Source organism: Nomascus leucogenys, chromosome 12 (genome assembly GCF_006542625.1).
Source record: "Nomascus leucogenys isolate Asia chromosome 12, Asia_NLE_v1, whole genome shotgun sequence".
NCBI classification, from domain to species: domain Eukaryota; kingdom Metazoa; phylum Chordata; class Mammalia; order Primates; family Hylobatidae; genus Nomascus; species Nomascus leucogenys.
The window spans coordinates 3,992,674-4,005,123 of NC_044392.1; positions in this window are offsets into that span (position 1 = coordinate 3,992,674).

Consider the following 12,450-nt stretch of genomic DNA (forward strand, 5'->3'; position numbering starts at 1 on the left):
TGAATGACTTGAAGGCAATGACCCTTGAGCCCAGCCTGGCTCATACAGGTTGATTAAACGAATATGTGACTCAGCTTTCAGCTTTCCCTGTTGAGGGAAGCCTCAGATTTTGCCTCCTGCCAATCCTTGAGCCAAGATTCCACATGTCTTCATATGTCCCCCCCAAGAAAATGCATATCCCAAAGCACCTGAGCACTGAGGGTTTTGTAAGGAAGTCAGAGGTGATGCACACCCCACAGCAAAGCCCCCCAATATTCAGCAGACACGTGTATTCCTCAGTCTCCTTCCTATCAGCAGTAGTCCTTGGTGGAAGGCAGAATGAGGCCCCCACCCCCAAGACGTCCATGTCTTAAGCCCAGAACCTGTGAATATGTTAGGTTACATGGCAAAATGGAATTAAGGCTGCAGACGGAATTAAGGTTGTTAATCAGCTGACATTAAGACAGGGAATTTATCCTGGATTATCAAGGGAGTCAGTAAAAGCACAAGAGGAGGCCAGGCATGGTGGCTCACATCTGTAATCCCAGCACTTTGGGAGGCCGAGGTGGGCAGATCGCTTGAACCTAGGAGTTTGAGACCAGCCTGGGCAACATGATGAAACCCTGTCTCTATAAAAAATACAAAAATTAGCCAGGTGTGGTGGCACATACCTGTAGTCCAGGCTACTTGGGAGGCTGAGGTGGGAGGATCGCTTGAGCCCAGCAGGTGGAGGTTGCAGTGAGCTGAGATGGCACCACTGCACTCCAGCCTGGGCAGCAGAGTGAGTGTCTCAAGAAAAAAAAAAAAAAGGTGCAAGAGGAAGGCAGAAGTGGAGGTCAGAGTAATGTGATGTCACTTGAGCTGGCTTAAAGAAGGTGGAAAGTAGCCATGTGCCAAGGAATGTGCGTGGCCTCTAGAAGCTAGAATGGGTAAGAAAACAGTTTCTCCCCTAAAGCCTGAAGAAAGGATGCAGCCTGCTGACACCTGGATTTTGGCTCAGTAAGATCCACTTCAGACTTCTGGCCTCCAGAACTGTCAGATAATAAATTTGTGTTGCCTTAGGCCACCACATTTGTGGTAATTTATTCAGCAACAATAGGAAACTAATACATCCTCCTTCTTGCCCTTGCCCCATACCATGCCCAGACTCTCCTGTCTCAGACAATTCAGTTCCAGCCCAAAACCTGCAGCACATCTCACTCAGTTAAACAAAAGCCCTGCAGTTGCCCAATCTATCCTCCTTTTTTTTTTTTTTTTTTTTTTTTGACACAGAGTCTCACTTTTTTTGCCCAGGCTGCAGTGCAGTGGCACAATCATAGCTCACTGCAGCCTCGAACTCCTGGGCTCAAGGGATCCTCCCACCTCAGCCTCTCAAAGTGCTGAGATTATAGACATGCGACATGGCACCTGGCTTACCCTCTTTATTTATTTTATTTCTTTATCTTTTCTTTTTTTTTGAGATGGAGTCTCACTCTGTCGCCCAGGCTAGAGTGCAGTGGTGCGATCTCGGCTCACTGCAAACTGCCTCCCAGGTGCGAGTGACTCCCCGCCTCAGCCTCCCGAGTAGCTGGGATTACAGGCATGTGTCACCATGCTCGGCTAATTTTTGTATTTTTAGTGGAAGGAGGTTTCATCATGCTGACCAGGCTGGTCTTGAACTCCTGACCTCAAGTGATCCACCTGCCTTGGCCGCCCAAAGTGCTGGGATTACAGGCGTGAACCACCGCGCCCAGCCTCCACTCTTCAAATAAAGAGTTCAGCAACCATTTGTTGTTACTCAAGGATACATACCTTGACAAGAGGGCTTACCCCCTAGCAACTAGTCAAAGCATCCTTCCCAAGCAGATAGTGTGCTCCCTGAGGGAAGTACTGGTAAATGCAATTTTCTCCATCTTATCACTTGTGAAATAAGAACACAACTAATGTGTGGGAGTACCTGCAGTGGGCCAGGAACTATTCTTAGTGCTTTACATGTATTAACTTGTTTCATCCTCCCAACAACTCAGTGCAGCAGGCACTGGTATCATCTCCACTTTATAGTAGAGGAAACTGAGACACAAGGAGTTCAAACAACTTGCCCAAGGTCACACAGCTGAGATTATAATTCAGGCAATCTGACTCCAGAGTCTGGGCTTTTAATCATCACAGTATAGTCTTCCAGTGTATAAGTAAAGGAATAAATGACATAAACATGGATGCAGGTGTGTGCAGATGCTGAGAAACGGTCATTAAGACAGGTCACCTGTGCTTATAATCCCAGCACTCTAGGAGACTGAGGCAGGAGGATGTGCTTAAGCTCAAGAGTTTTAGACCAGCCTGGGCAACATAGCAAGACCCCATCTCTAAAAAAAATTTAAAAATTAACTGACCATGGTGGCATGTGCCTGTGGTCCCAGCTACTTGGGAAGCTGAGGTGGGAGAATGGCTTGAACCCAGGAGATCAAGAATGCAGTGAGCCATGATCACACCACTGCACTCCAGCACGGACAACAGAGTGAGACCCTGTCTCAAAAAACAACAACAAAAAAAAAAGACAGGGCACCTACCCTCAAGTTTCTCACAGTCCACCTGGGGAAGCAGGGGCGAACTGCATCTACAGCTACACAGAGCTCGGAGAGTTTTCCTGAGCAGAGCTCTGGGAGCAAAGGGGAAGGGTATCTAAATTGGACTGGAGTGAGGGGTCAGAGAAAGCTTTCTGGAAGAGGTGTCACTGAGCTGAGTTTTATAGGGTACATAGGTGATCACTGAGTGAAATGCAGCAAAGGCATTGGGTCAAAAGACCCTGAGGCCTAAAGGAGAAATACAGGGACAGGACAGGGGCACAGAGAGACAGAGAAACACTGACTACAAATGGTAGAGGCAGAGAAAAAGCTACAGAGAAAGAGGCAGAAAATAGCTGATTATGTCGTGACTGGCTGCTCCCAGCCCAACCTCCCTCCAGTCCTGGGACAGAAAATAGCCTGGCTGACCCATAGTGTGCAAAGCATTTCCTGTGCAGCTCTGGGGACCCCTGAGCTGTACTTTCTCAGGGGTGGGGCTGGCTGAAGTCTGGGTGTGAGGGCAGAGGAGGAGGGGTCAAGCAGTCCTGGGCCTGGATGAATTCTCCAGAACGAGAGTGGCTGAAGATGGGAAGGCGCTGGTGTGCATATGTTAGGGTCCGTGTCTGCATACGGGTGTGCGTGTGCCCTTGTCCGTGCCCATGTGGGCAACTGCACCTCGACTCATCCATGTGGCTAATCCTGGGTTTCCATGTGTCTCTCCATGGGCATTGAGGGCTGGACGGGCATAGCAGGGCACAGTGGCCACCTTCCTATCTTGGGTACTCAGGCAAAGGGCAGCTATGAGCCTTCTTGAGGTTACAAGCCACCTCCTCTGGGAAGCTGCCAGCTTCAGTGTTCCTGGAGCAGCTTCCACTTGACTCCTTATCCTGCCTGGTCCCCAAAGACACTACCTCCACGTATCCCTTTATGGGTCAATGACTGGTCCCAACTTTTACTGGGGACTGAATGATCCAGAAAGAACTTTCTCTGGGGGTCTTTCCTAGGGAACAGGGGGAGGGGTTGGGGGACAGTTAGGCCTGGCTCCCAGAACCCAGAACATCTCACTGGGGAGGACACCTTCTTTCAGGAAGCTCTCACACTTCCCAAGTGACTTCTCAATGACTTCAGCCTAGTCCTTTTCCCCTGCCCCCTTGTGGAGTCCCTGTCCCCACCCCTGAGCCTCCACCAATGTTGTTTTCTTGTTTTTGTTTTGTTTTCTTTTGTTTTTTGAGACAGAGTCTCCCTCCGTCACCCAGGCTGGAATCCAGTGGTGCAATCTCGACTCACTGCAACCTCCACCTCCCGGGTTCAAGCATTTCTCCTGCCTCAGCCTCCTGAGTAGCTGGGATTACAGGCACGCACCACCATCCCCAACTAATTTTTGTACTTTTAGTAGAAAAGGGGTTTCACCCTGTTGGCCAGGCTGGTCTTGAACTCCTGACCTCAAGTGATCCACTCATCCCGGCCTCCCAAAGTGCTGAGATTACAGGGCTCACAAAGTGCCGGCCCCCAAGGTTGCTTTTTAGATTAACTATCTTTAAACCAGCTCTCCCCATCCTGTCTTTATGCAGTTTGTTATTTTACCCTCTACTCCTGTTAGATTTTTCTCATTCCAACATACGGAGATGGCTTTGAATCTAGAGCACAGGTCGTTCCTATTCAATGGACCTGCTTTCAGAAGCATCCTAGCAGCAGCTGAGTGACCACCAATGGGGCTGCCGCAGAAGGACTCCTGCCCGGGAGGGAAGCTGGGCTTTCATCTGCAGCAGGGTAGACACACCTGCTGCAGGGGTAGTCCAGGTGAAACACAGGTTTTCGGGATGCCCAAAATATACATTCTTGGGTTGGGCACGGTGGCTCACGCCTGTAATCCCAGCACTTTGGGAGGCCAAGGTGGGTGGATCACTTGAAGTCAGGAGTTCGAGACCAGCCTGGCCAACATGGTGAAACCCCATCTCTTCTAAAAATACAAAAATTAGCCGGGCATGGTGGCGGGCACTGTAATCCCAGCTACTTGGGAGGCTGAGGCAGGAGAATCGCTCGAACCCTGGAGGTGGAGGTTGCAGTGAGCTGAGATCGCACCACTGCACTATAGCCTGGACGACAGAGCAAGACTTCATCTAAAAAAAAAAAAAAAGTACATTCTCTTGCTCCCCCCCTATGTTGGAGGTCTCCTGCCCACATCTCAGCCAGGATTACCTCTCCATGACCTTTGGTCTCATACCCTGGCCCAACTAACCACCAGTTAGGATCTTTGATTCCACCACATTTGGACCCATGGAGCTCCCCTGAAAAGCCCATAGAAGCTGGATGAATGCCAGCTTCATCAGCCAAGCCATGCCAGGTCTTCCTGGCCTTCAGGCCCTGCTCCCCTGCTCAGGCCCTGAAGCAGGCCCTGCTCCCCTGCTCCCCTGGTTTCCCAGCAGCTGCACAAATAAGGGGTGCTAGCATCCCGGCCTTCCCGATAAGACAGCAATGAGTTTGTGAACTGAGGAAATGGAACTAACATTTGTTGAGCATATATCCTGTATCTCCCTTAATCCACACAACAATCCTTCTAAAAGGACACTGTAATTCTAGTGAAGAAGGGCTTTCTAGATATGGCAAGTCAGGATTCAAAGCCAGGTATATCTGATATGTGGAAAGGCCAGCATCCACTCCTCCCAGCGTATGTTTATAAGGGGAGGGTCTGATATGGAAGGAGTGTGCACGGGGCAGGCCTCTGGATGAGGCCAGGGCAAGATGACCCCTCCCTGGCCCAGCTCCTAGGACCAGGGCAGAACCTCAGGAAGAGAGAGGGGATCTTCTGGCAGAGGCCAAAGAACTTTCTTTCCTGGGGGATTTTGTGAGAGAAGCCTCACAAGCTGCACTGCTTTGGGGGCCAGTGACAAGATATGATCTGGATGTGGTGAAAGGAACCTTCTCCTACCTTCTTCACGGAGCTTCAAATGGCTCCAGTTGAATAAGGACCAGTGGAAATATGGTGCCACCTGGAACCTGGGCTGTCTGCAAGTTTGAGGGGACCAGGACAGCACTGGACACAGATGGAGTAAGGACTCCTCCAGGGGCCCTGCAGCCCTTCTGTGGCTTGCAAGCCAGGGCCAGTCATGAACCAGCAGGCTGTGAGCACATGAGAGATAGCCCGGGGTCTTTCTGAGTAGGTAGAAGTCTGGGGTCCCAGAAATAGGGGGGAATATGAGGCAGAAAAAGTGGAACATTAAAGCCAGTGTGATTTCATTGGAATCCACAGATTGATGAGGTCAGGGAAACTCACATCTCGTGCACTTTTAGAGATGGGATCAGAAAGGCCAAGTCACTTGTGGGGGCGGAGCTAATGCCGAGCCTTGGTCTCTCTGGCTCTACAGCCACGTACTTTCCAATACACCGGGCTGCCTGGGCCACTCTTAACACCCATTTCCAGACCACAATCCTAGGAATCCTCTTAGCTATCCTCACTTCAGTTCCATTTTTAAGGCTAGTACACTTCTAAGAAATCACCGGCCGGGCGCGGTGGCTCATACCTGTAATCCCAGCACTTTGGGAGGCCAAGGCGGGTGGATCACGAGGTCAGGAGTTTGAGACCAGCCTGACCAACATGGTGAAACCCCGTCTCTACTAAAAATACAAAAATTAGCCGGGTGTGGTGGCATGCGCCTGTAATCTCAGCTACTGAGGAGGCTAAGGCAGGAGAATCGCTTGAACCCAGGAGGCTGAGGTTGCAGTGAGCCGAGATCATGCCACTTGCACTCCAGCCTGGGCAACAGAGCAAGACTCCATCTCAAAAAAAAAAAAAGAAAAGAAAAGAAAGAAATCACCAAAGCAGAGAAGGCCGGGACCATCCCTGCAAACCCCTGCTCTGCTCAAGAGGAATTGTCACACCTGTTCCTTCTTGAAATGTCATCTGAGGAACCATGTGCCTTCTCTGGGAACTGTGACCCTACCCACAGGCCATTGCAGAAGCTGCCTCATCTTACCTAACATGTCTTCTTCCCAGACACTATTTAGTAGTCAAGGGACACAAGTGCCTGTGTGTCCCTTCTTTAGGATTTTTGGATCTAGAAACCAAATTTGATAGTCAGCCCTCCCCTGTGACTGACAGAACCTGGAACACAGAAGACCTGGGGGCTATCAGTGGCCCTGTTTTCCACCACATGGAAGAAATAGGTCTGCCATGAGAGGCTGGGGCCACCCCAGAGAGAGATGCGGAGGTGAGGGGCAGGGAGATAGTACTGGGGAACCTCGTGTCTGTCGCCGAAGCTGCCCTGGGAACTAGTAAGGTCTTTTTGCCTGAACAAGTTGGATTTTGGTCACTTGCCTAAAGCCTGTCCAGCCCCCACATGCCCTTTCCCATCCTTCCCAAGATAGGAAGGACAAGGGGCAGCAGTGCCAGGGAAAAGAAAAGCCCTGGGGGGCAGGGAGGTAGAGGGAGGCACCCGTTAGACTGTCCCTTGGGTTTCCTCCAACAATGGCATCGGCAGTGACATTGTTTGTTTCTGGGATTGAGATCCCTCCCCGGATACCAACACCCCTTGGCTGGCAATCGGGTGAGGCGGAGGTAGGAATTGGTGGTGGGGCAGTTGCCAGTGTCTTTGGAAACCTGGTGCCTGTGGACCACCTTTCTCACACAACTTCACATGGGCAGGGAGGGAAAGAGGAAGAGATCAGATAGGGGACAAGAGAACAGCTTATTCTGTGCTAGAGAGCAAGAGAGTGACCCCAGGCTTGAATGAAAAGGGCTAGGAGACTTCAGAAGCAACCTGGATGCTTGATCAGTACTCAGACACCCCAGTGTGGCTTCGCGTGGACATTTCTCTGTTCTTTGCCTCAAGACCTACACCTATGCAATGAGCAATGGGAGCAGAACATACTCTGGGCTAGAGACCCTGATCCCTCCCAAGTTTGGGGAAAACTTGGCCTCACACGTGATCCCAGATGGGCTCCTAACCTTGGCACCTGCCAAGCTCCTATGAACTCTAATTGCTGTGACGTCTGGGAAGCCACCCATGGTAGGCCAGCCCACAGGGCCTTCCTAGACCTGTCCAACACCCATGGCCTCAGGTGCCAGGCTTGCTGAGCCTCCACTGTTGGTACAGCTGATGGGAAAGGACAGGAAGCTGGGACGTGGGCAGGGAGGGTGAGTTACTCCAAATACAAGATCCAGCCCAACGCTGGTATCTTGAGGCCAGTTTGATGTGCAGAGCAGACAGATTTCAGAATTGGGGTTTCAGGAAACAGACATGTTCAGACCAGGAGCCCAGTCCAGAGCTTAGAAGTACAGACACCCAGCCCCATTCCTCCAAAGGGAGCAGAGGGGGATGCTGACAAGGCTAGTCAGTGTCAGGAAGCAAAGCAGGGCTGATAAACTGTATAAACTGGGCATGTGCAGCTGAGGTTGGATGGCTTTGGTCCGGGTGTGCCCAGGACTCATGCACACCAGGCTGTTGGCAACAAAGCTAATAATTCCAGAGCCCAGCAGCCCACGAAGGCTCAGGGAGCAGCCTGGCTGAGAGTGGTAGGATCGGTGCCTGCGGCAGAGGAGGGAGAGACTACGAGCCACGTACCAGAACTACAATCTATGCTTGGGGGGATGAGTCTGTCATTGACATCAGGGCAAGGCCATATGATTGTCTACAGTTTCTCGCAAGGATGCGAGACAAAGGGAAGAGTCTAGAGTGGCAAGTATTAGGATAAAAAGTCCTAGGGCAGTTGTGGCTTCCCTGGGCCCAAGCCGTCACAATTCACACCTGTATAGGGGCCACAGAACACAAGGCAAACTCTGTTAGTCAGTAAGGCCTGGCCATGACCCATCCGTGGAGCACAGGGCCTGCTTGGGCAGCTTTCTCAGTCCAGCCCCAGAGGTTCCTGGCATTTGAGCGTTAGTTAGACCAAGTGTGCACTGGATTAACTCCATCAATGGAAGGAGAGAACCAACATCAAGAGTCCAAACCCCATAGACGCTCCAAATAGTAGAGGGATACTATTTCACTCAGTTCTCAGCCACCCAAATCCTTTTTCCTCATTCATTTATTTCCTTCCGCTTATCAGGTTCCATGGTTATATCACATCCTCTCACTCAGCACTAGCCAATGGGACATTCTGTAATGATAGAAATGTCTGTCCCCACTGTCTAATACAACAGCCACTAGCCACATGTGGCTAGTGAGGAGCTAATTTTTCATTTTTGTTCATTTTACTTTAAATAGTCACATGTGGCTAATGGCTACCACAATGAACAGAGGCCTGGTTCTCCTACGCTGTAGGGCAGTAGGATCCTCAAGTCCAAACACTTGACTGTATCTGTACACCAGCAATCATTAGAAAGGGATCTCCACTCAGGGCAGGGCTGAGTGACACAGACAAGAGGAGAAGGGAAAGAAATGGAAGGAAAACACGACTAGGTGAGAGTCATGTGCTTTACCTTATTTTGTCTTCACAGAGACCTGCAAAGTAAATATGATTAAGCTCAGATTATAAGTAAAGAGACAGAGACTCAAGTCAAATAACTTTCCTTGTCACACCATTAGTTAGGGCCAGAGTCAAGATCTGAACCCAAGTGTCTGCCTCCAAAGTCCACGGTTTTCCACCTATCAGACAGCTGAGAAAGAGAGTGGCCTCTTCTTGGCACCGGCGGGTCTCAGAGTTGAGCAGGTCAAATTCATGGGCTGCTAGACAGTTCTCTTAACTCGTCTCCTCCAGAGCAGGTCTGCCCTGTTACAACTGCACTGATGTGAACTTCCAGAAATCAGACACACCCAGATTCACACATAAAGCCAAAGGCACATGGCCAGAAAAAATTATCTGTGACTGTGCCATCCATTAGTGCAGATAATTAACGGTCTATTTGATATTCTTGGCATTAAAAAAAAAAAAGGCAGAAGTAATGCTTTGTTTGGGCTGATATTAAAATATCTCTTCATACCCCTGCACTCACTATTTCACTTGCTCACTGGCAGACCAGGCAGTAGGGTCAGAAGTGAGCTAGAAGGGAAGGAGATGAGGATGGAGAAGGAACTCATATGTCTTAGACATCTAGTAAGTGCTAGGTACCAAGCTAAAGACTTCAACAGATTATTTCAAGCAATGATCATCCCTATGAGTCAGCTCTTACTATCCTCATTTTACAGGAGCAGGACTAAAGCTCAGAGGGGTAGGGTGGTATATGCGCAAAGTTGCACCATTGATAGCAGTGAGGTATGACTTCGAAATCTAGATCTGCCTGACTCCAAGCCCATGCTATGTCACACTGGCCAATGGCAGAGATCTAGAAAGCCCATCACTGCTAATAAAGTGATGGACCTCCTTTCCAGCTCACTCTGGTATCATGCCCAAAGCCAGGCTTCTGTGTAGCCATCTCATCTCCCAGAAGTTCAGGCTCCCATGAGCAGGAGAGGACCCAACCCCCAACCCCATTGTGTAACCAATGACAATGAGAGCCAGGCGTCCCCTTTCTTACCCACCACTTTCCTCCCCACACCATGGGGTGCTGCCAGTTCAGCACAATAGTGCATTCTGTGTCCAAAAGCCTCTGCTGGCAGCCCCTAGTCTTTTGCAGCCCCTCCAGACAATGGCAGAGCCCAAAAGGCCTGATAGCTGGTGACAAACGTATGTGAATGACCAGCTCACAGGAAGTGGCCTTCAATAGTCCGATAGCTTCCTGTATCCTGACATTGTGAAGGCCCACTTCCTGTGCTGTCTCTGAAAATACAGCAAGGCAAAGCTGGGGGCGGGTGCAGAGGCAGGGTTGCCCTGTCTACCCCCTAGCCCGGGCTCCCCTATAAAACGCAACTCTGTTTGCCTAAGGATGCCACCAGCCAGTCTCACCTGACTTCTGATTCAAGGGTGAATTCCTGGCTGGTCTCTGACCAGTCCCTTCACCTCTTAACCAAACCCCACCCAAGCTCAGTCAGAACAAAATGACCTATTTTTAAAGATTTTACAGGCTTCCTCAGTCTCACCCCCGACCCCCCCTTCCAAGTTCCCAGGCCTTCTCCTGCTGGGAAAGGCTTTCTCATGTCTACTCACATACCTTTGCTGCACACTAAACCCATTTCCGTGTGTCCACTGGTCACTCTGCCCTGAATGATAACCTTCGATAGGTTTACAAATGCTCATTAAGTCACCCTTCAAGTTTATCTTCCCAGAGCCGATAATCACAATGCCTTCAGCTTCCTCCGTGTTACAAAAAGCAAAGCGAAGCAAGAGAGCTGGGGAAGCAGGGAGGCCTCCTTTATCTCTGGCTCCAGCTGGACTCAGGAAAGGCTCTCCCAGGTTGTGCCTCCCCACAGCACCTCGCCTCCCAGCAGAAGCTGGCCCAAAAGATCAAGCGCACCTGCCAATTACCAGGAAAGCAGGGGCAAGAGGGAGAACTGATGTCTTCTATGGAATGAGGCACTATGCTAAGAGCTTTCCCCTCAATTACTTGGTGAAGGAGGTAGTAAATCCCTATATTAAAGACTAGGACACAGAGAAGCTAAGTGACTTTGCCCAGGGTCACACAGTAGTGAGAGGGGGAGCCACGTGACCCACAGCCTAGTAAGAGGAAACCCATAGTACCCACAGCCTTGCTTGGCACTGGGAAATGGTTTGGATATGGGGGAATGGGGAGGTTACCGTTTGCTCCCTCCTCTCACACCTGCTCTCAGGACCCTCATATCTCACACATGGAAGGTCGTCTCCCAACTTCCTGGCACGGGAGAAACAGTGCTGGAGGGGGCAGGTGGCTGCACCCAGTCCCGCCAGCAGCCTGTCTCTGAGCATTGTTCTCCACGGTCAACAATGACGGCACTGCATTAGCCTCAGGCCATTGTGGTCGCTGGGGTAGGAGACGTAGTGGGGGTTGGGGATACAGGTCAAGAGGTGACAACCCATTCATTCCCTCCTAGTCATTGGAGATCTGAGAGCTGCAGCCCCGTCAGTCAGGAGCCCTGAGCCCAGCATGTCCAGGAATCAGGGAAAACAAAGAGGTCTCTGGAGATGAAAGGAAAGAGGAGGGGAGGAAGCCCCCACTGACTTTCCCACCCTCCACCCTCCACTGTCCAAGGGGAAGAAAGGCCAAGGGCACCGTGAAGCTGGGAGGAACAGCCAGCTTCACTGGAGGTAGACCAGAGCTCCAAAGCCTGCAGACCTAGGCTTCGCTCCCAGCACAACCACTCACTCAACGTTCGATTCAGTGACTTAGGCCCTGAGTCTCAGTTTCCCCATCTACAAAACGTAGAAAACAACTCCTGCTTTGCAGGGCTCTTGAGAGGATTAAATGAGATATCAGAAGCCTCCGGCCCAACACTTAGCCTAAAGGAGCTCAGGGAGCACAATTTTCCTTCTCTTCTGGGATTTGTCTGCCTTGGGTTCCCAAGACTAATGAAGTCCACAGGAAAAGCAGGGTGGCTGCCTTCTAGCCCTTTTCCAAGAAGCCAGGGAACCTCTGCAATCCTAGGACTCTGTGGACCTGGCTGGGCAGAAGGCAGCGGGCGGCTGGACCTAAAGCATCCATCCTTCCTGCCCCTCCAATGCTGGCTTCTGGGCCTGGGGGGACAAGAGGCCGTGAGAGACCCAGAACTACTGACCCCAGAGGGAGATGTAGGATGCTGGGGGAGGGCAGTGCACCATCAGAGGACCCTGAGATGATCTCTAGCCCACCTAATGGGGCTGCATGAAAGACTGATGGGGAGGTGGGCTCCAGGGCCAGGCAAAACACTGACTTGTCATCTGTGGCCAACTCTGACTCCCAGAAAGTTTCTGAGCCACTTCCCCACCCGCCCTCAGCTTTTATCAGAAAACACATGCACTCAGAGAGGAAAGTCTTTACTAGAATATCAGCCTAAACCAACTCAGTCAGACAAGTAAATCTCCTGGAAAAAATAATAGAAGTGATGTTTGAACTCAGTGCTATTTCTAAACCACTCCCTGCCAGGTGGGGTACGTGGAGAGCTGC